The following is a 6000-nucleotide window of genomic DNA, read 5'->3' as shown; positions in this document are numbered from 1 at the left end:
GGATCTTTGCTGTTAAGCCCCAAAACGAAATAACTCTATTGCATTTTGCCAAACCGCCACTAGATGTCAATAGAGTTCCTTCTCTGCGCTACACTTTTTATTAAGATGAAGATGTTTACTTTGGTTAAAAGCCACTTAGAATGCTGATTATTTTACATTTCGATATAATGTTTTATTGGTGTGAATAGATATCCATGACAGGTTCATGGCAGAAACTAAATTCTGAGATGAAACAGAAACCAGATGGGATACATTTACTCAGTTAAATGAATTCTGATGCTGAAATATGATGCATTATTATTGATGAAAATGTTTCATTTTAAAGAACCAGAGAGAATGTTTCAATATAGTACTTTGTACAGCTTTGAAATTTTGTGTCAGGTTTTTGTACAGAGTTTATGGGTTTCCTGTCACTGTGGGCCGCAGGGCACAGTAGTACAGAGTAGAGTCTGTCACTTGAACAGAGGAGATCTCCAGAACTACTGTTTTGTTCTTTTTATCATGTTTAGCAGTAAACTGTCCTTCTCTCTTGTCTGTGCTTACAACAGAGATGAGGAATTCAGGTTTGGATCGGGAGTATTGGCGATACCAGAACAACGTGCTTGTATCAGCTGTGTAAGTGCATGACAGTGAAACACTGTTTCCCTCCAGAACATGCACTTCTTTAGCTGTTGGTGTTATTTCATCCTGAAAACTGTCATCTGTGGAAGGAACAAATAAATGTACGTGTTATGTTGATGACTGTACAAAATGGACATAATTCAGAAAAAGCACACAATAATATGTATTTTCACAAGATACAGAAATCAACCAAAAGTTTTCCCTAATTTTGGCTCATGATAAAATACAAATGATCGTAAAAACCTACACTAACTAGGCAAGCTGTGATTTGTAGCTAAACAAAATGAAATTAGCAACATTCTATTAAAAAATCAGATTTAAATCAGGGCTCTCAAACAAGTCTGACCGGGAAAAATATCACCAGAGGTAAGAAAATTGCCAATAGGTCACTTACCCACCATTGCTGAAAACAGAAGTAATAAACAGTGCAGCATCATGATAGCTGTTAGAAATAAACACTGAGTTTAAGCACAGCTAGAAAAGAACAAGTCCTCCACTGACTGACTCCCTCTGCATAGTTAACATGAAACTCCCCCACTCACTGAGTAGTTAGCCCCTCCCCTGGAAACAAAACGTAACTGAGAATCACATCCTCTATAGCTTAGAGAAAAGCCATTTTCATTTGTTTGATGAAATAATCCTGTGAAACCAGTGAGCTGCATTACGTACATTAAATAAAAATATGGTGGCTTAAAAACTGAATATCTTTTTCATAATTAAAGTTATGTATTGGAAAAATCCACATCTTGATTTGTGTTTATTGGATATGCTGTAATACGTATGCCTGCCTCTGTTCCCTTATATTGCCTTGTTTGGAAGTAAACTGAATGATTCTATAGCCAGATGGCCACATAATGTATTTTTTGACCAGGGGGCACTCGTTTTTGTGAGTAGTGCATTTTCTAACAACAACAATGAAAGTTTATTATTTATTTTAGTTAATGCTTTATGGGTAACTTTAAAAGGACAATAATGTTTAATGTTACCTGAGGCATCTATAAAGCGAGGTTCTCCATTTGAAATCTTTTTTTCAGAAAGAGGCTGTGATATGATGATAGAAGACGTGTTTGTTTAATGAAGACTCATTTTTAATTTGCTCAGCATAGCTGAACTGTTTATTTCAATGGTTTACAAGGAGAAACAAAGTTAGCACTACCAGCAATGTTACATACAGAATTCCTGTAGAATCTGCAATTGCAATACCTCTAGATTCTAAACTCAAGCAAATGCGGCTAGGCTGCCAAAGGATCTTTGCTGTTAGGCCACAAAACGAAATAACTCTATTGCACTTTGCCAAACCGCCACTAGATGTCAATAGAGTTCCTTCTCTGCACTACACTTTTCATTAAGATGAAGATACTTATTGGTGTGAATAGAGATCCCTGACAGGCTCTGTATCATACACAACATTAACCTGGAAAACTAAGCGTAATTCTCGTCTTTGTGTGTTAAGGGAGAAATTGTGTGTTAAGAAAAATATGACTATTCTATAAAATGGAAGAGTAAGAACTGCCATACAAGTGCAATTTTACACATTGAGTTTTGTTTATTCCCTCATTATCTGCAGTCAATTTAGATTGGAATGAAAAATATTTAAGCGAAGAAGAATTCTATACATTAATTCTGAGTCTGTGAATCAATTTCAGCTCATTTTGAAAGCCTGGTAAGTGTAGCTTATAGAGTGTGACACAGAGGAAGGAGGTTTTGGTACGAGGTGAGAAACAGACTCACACAATGTGGGCCTCAGAGCACAGTAGTATGTGGCAGAGTCAGACAGCACAGCTGCAGCTATCTTCAGATTAAAGGTCTTGTCTGACTTCTCATGATCTGCTGTGAGTCCTTCTTTATAACCACTTCCATGGGTATTATAATTACTGAGGATGAGCTCTGGTGATTTATTCTCTCGCTGGATGTACCAAAAAAGATAAGGAGTAGGGTCAGTAGTTTCATACTGACAGTATAATGATGCTTTCTCATTTTCCATCAGGAGTACTAAGTGATTCTGATGGATGGAGTCGCCTAGTATGTCACCTGGAAAACAATACACAAGAACAGAGATACCATTCATCAATCAATTTTAATATCAAGTGGAAAATATAAAACAATTTCACAAAAAAATCAATATAAACAAATGATTGAGGACTAGTAAATAATATATGCTTTCAAATAGTTTTGCATGTTTAACTTCATCAAAAAAGTCTGGTAAACTAATGAAAATATACATATTTTCTTACCTATGCTGTGATAGAGTATAATGAATAGAGGAAGCATTTGTGTTTGTAGTCTGAGTGTGTTGAAGTCCCTGTATGTGTCCTCTCTCTCAGTGAGGCATAACAGCACAGTGCTGAAGAGGTTTTGTTCTTGTAGCTCCTGTATTACCCGCCCCCTGGGGTTTCACACCTGCAGCCTCTGGTGGTAGTGGCAGCTTACATTTGTCATACACTCATTCTTAGATCAGCATTTTAAACACTTTTTCATGGTACACAAATACCAAGTTATTCACACATACAAAGCACTGTCAAATAGTCATTCATTCAAACTGGCAAAATCTAGGCCTGAAATTAAAAGTATTGATGTCAAAATGACACTAAGTTAGCAGAAACAATATTGGCTATCTTACCTCAGACAAATTGAACCAGCTGTATTCCAAAGCAATGCTAGCCAATGTTTCCTAAATTGTTTCAAGTAATTCTTTAGAGAATGTTACCTACCGGACCAAATCACAATTAAATTTTGATGCTTAATTTCAGAGGTGTCTGTACTAACATTGTACACTCGGTCTGTTGTGTCGTTAGCAAGGTAGCTAACGTTAAACTAAAAAAAAATTGTAGAGTTTAACATTTACAGTTTTACAGATACAGAAGAAATAGTTTGAATGTTCAGTTAGCCAGCAAGCCAGTGTAATGAGTTTGAAACTCGCTTGATTCCAAGGGGGGAATTGAACCCATGTCTGTTAGTTGTCCAAAACATTCCTAAAGCAAACTAGCTACCCAGTGAGCTACTAGCTAAGCAGACATCATAACTGCAAAGTTTTATTTTTTAAAACGTGTGCATTTGCATATATGTCCATTTTGTGTCTGTATTCGTTGTGATTATTGGCAGATGTATGTAAATGTCCAATGGGGAGACGTGTTCATTGTGGGCCTGGAGCATTTGTGATGATGTAATCAGGCAGGAAAAAAAAGAAGAAGGAAAAAAACGCAAAATCCCCTCGTTTTGGGTCTTTATCTTGTGGACGTGTGAAATTGTTTATGAATTCTGTCTGTTGAAACGGGGTCAGAAGGTACTGAAATTAATGTTTTTAAGGGCTGAGAGTCTGTGTGACACTGCTGTCCTCCAAAGCTTGCACTGCATTTGTTGCTGATGTAATTCCACACTGAAAACTGTCACCTGCAGAAGAAAATATGTTTGATATTATATTTCATGTGTCCTAATAAATGGTTCAGTGGTTCAATATAGTACTTTGTACCACATTGAAATTTAGTGTGAGGTTTTTGCACAGAGATGATGGGTTTCCTGTCACTGTGGGCTTCAGAGCACAGTAGTACAGTGCAGAGTCTGTCATTCCAGCGACGGAGATCGCCAGAACTACTGTTTTGTTATTTCTATCGTGTTTAGCAGTAAACGGTCCCTCTGTCCTGTCTGAGCTTACAACAAAGACGAGGTATTCAGGTTTGGATCTGGGGTATTGGCGATACCAGTACAGAGATTCTACAGCAGCTGTATAAGTGCACGACAGTGAAACACTGTTTCCCTCCAGAACATGCACTTTAGCTTTAACTGCAGTTATTTCATCCTGAGAACTGTCATCTGTGGAAGGAACAAATAAATGTACATGTTATGTTGTTGACTGTACAAAACTGACATAATTCAGAAAAAGCACACAATAATATCTATTTCACAAGATATGGAAATCAACTAAACGTTTTCTATCATTTTGGCTCAACAAAAAATACAAATGATCCTTTTTCTTCACAAAGTTCAGCAAAAACCAACACAAACTAGACAAGCTGTGATTTGTGGCAAAACAAAATTTTCAAATCATTATTTATGTCTTCCTCATGAAGAAAATTTGATTCGCAACTTTATATTAAAAATCAGGTTTAAATCAGGGCTCTCAAATAAGTCTGAAAACAAGACAGGAATAAAACAGTACCACAGATAGATAATTGTCAATAGGTCACTTACCCACCATTGCTGAAAACAGAAGTAATAAGCAGTGCAGCATCATGATAGCTGTTAGAACAAATCCTCAACTCAAACATCCTCAGCATAGTTTTAACATGAAACTCCCCCACTCACTATTTAGCCCCTCCCCTGGACACAAACCTTAACTGAGAATCACATCCTCTATAGTTTAGAGAAAAGCTATTTTCATATTTTTTGATAAAATAATCCTGTCAAACCAGTGAGCTGCATTACATACATGAAATAAAAAAGGTGGCTTAAAAACTGAATATCTTTTTCATAATTAAAGTTATATATTGGAAAAATTCACACCTTCATTTGTGTTTATTGGATATGCTGTAATACATATGCCTGCCTCTGTGCCCTTATATTGTCTTCTTAGGAAGTACATTGAATGATTCTATAGCCAGATGGCCATAGATTATGGTTTTTGTACAGGGGACACTAGTTTTTGTGGGTAGTGCATTTTCTCACCACAACAATGAAACTTATTTATTTATTTAAGTTAATGATTTGTTAAGTTAACAGCTAATGTTATCTGAGGCATCTATAAAGCGAGGTTCTCCATTTGAAAACTTTTTTCAGAAAGAGGGTGTGATATAATAATAGAAGCCATGTTTGTTTAATGAAGACTCGTTTTTTATTTTCTCAGTATATCTGAAATGTTTATTCAAATGGTTTACAAGGAGAAACAATGCTAGCACTACCAGCAATGTTACATATATAAGTCCAGTAAAATCTGCAATTGTAATACTTCTAGATTCTAAACTCAAATGCGGCTAGGCTGCCAAAGGATCTTTGCTGTTGGGCCCCAAAATGAAATAGCTCTATTGCACTTTGCCAAACCGCCACTAGGTGTCAATAGAGTTCCTTCTCTGCGCTATACTTTTCATTAAGATGAAGATGCATTTACTTTGGTTAAAAGCCGCTTAGAAAGCTGATTATTTCACATTTCTGATACGTTTTATTGGTGTGAATAGAGATCCATGACAGGTTCATACACAACATTAGCCTGGAAAACTAAGTGTAATTCACATCTTTGTGCATTAAGGGAGACCAGAACAATATGACTATTCCATAAACTGGAAGGGTAAAAACTGTTATATAATTGCCAAAGATCTATTTTACATATTGAGTTTAGTTGATTTCCTCATTATCTGCAGTCAAGTTAGACTAGACTGAAAAATATTT

The 6000-nt window shown here is 36.1% G+C and overlaps 1 long non-coding RNA gene across 1 annotated transcript; it reads right to left on the bottom strand.

The window, feature by feature from the left end:
* Window positions 1-562: 562 nt before the first annotated feature.
* LOC135256536 (uncharacterized) lies at window positions 563-4067 on the bottom strand. The gene is made up of 3 exons (XR_010330449.1): window positions 1608-4067; window positions 1016-1063; window positions 563-701 (listed from the first exon to the last, which is right to left on the bottom strand). It is a non-coding gene; the product is annotated as an uncharacterized LOC135256536 (long non-coding RNA).
* Between the last annotated feature and the right edge of the window lie 1933 nt (window positions 4068-6000).

Source organism: Anguilla rostrata, chromosome 6 (assembly GCF_018555375.3).
Source record: "Anguilla rostrata isolate EN2019 chromosome 6, ASM1855537v3, whole genome shotgun sequence".
Lineage (NCBI taxonomy): Eukaryota > Metazoa > Chordata > Actinopteri > Anguilliformes > Anguillidae > Anguilla > Anguilla rostrata.
This window is presented reverse-complemented; position numbering and strand designations above follow the sequence as displayed.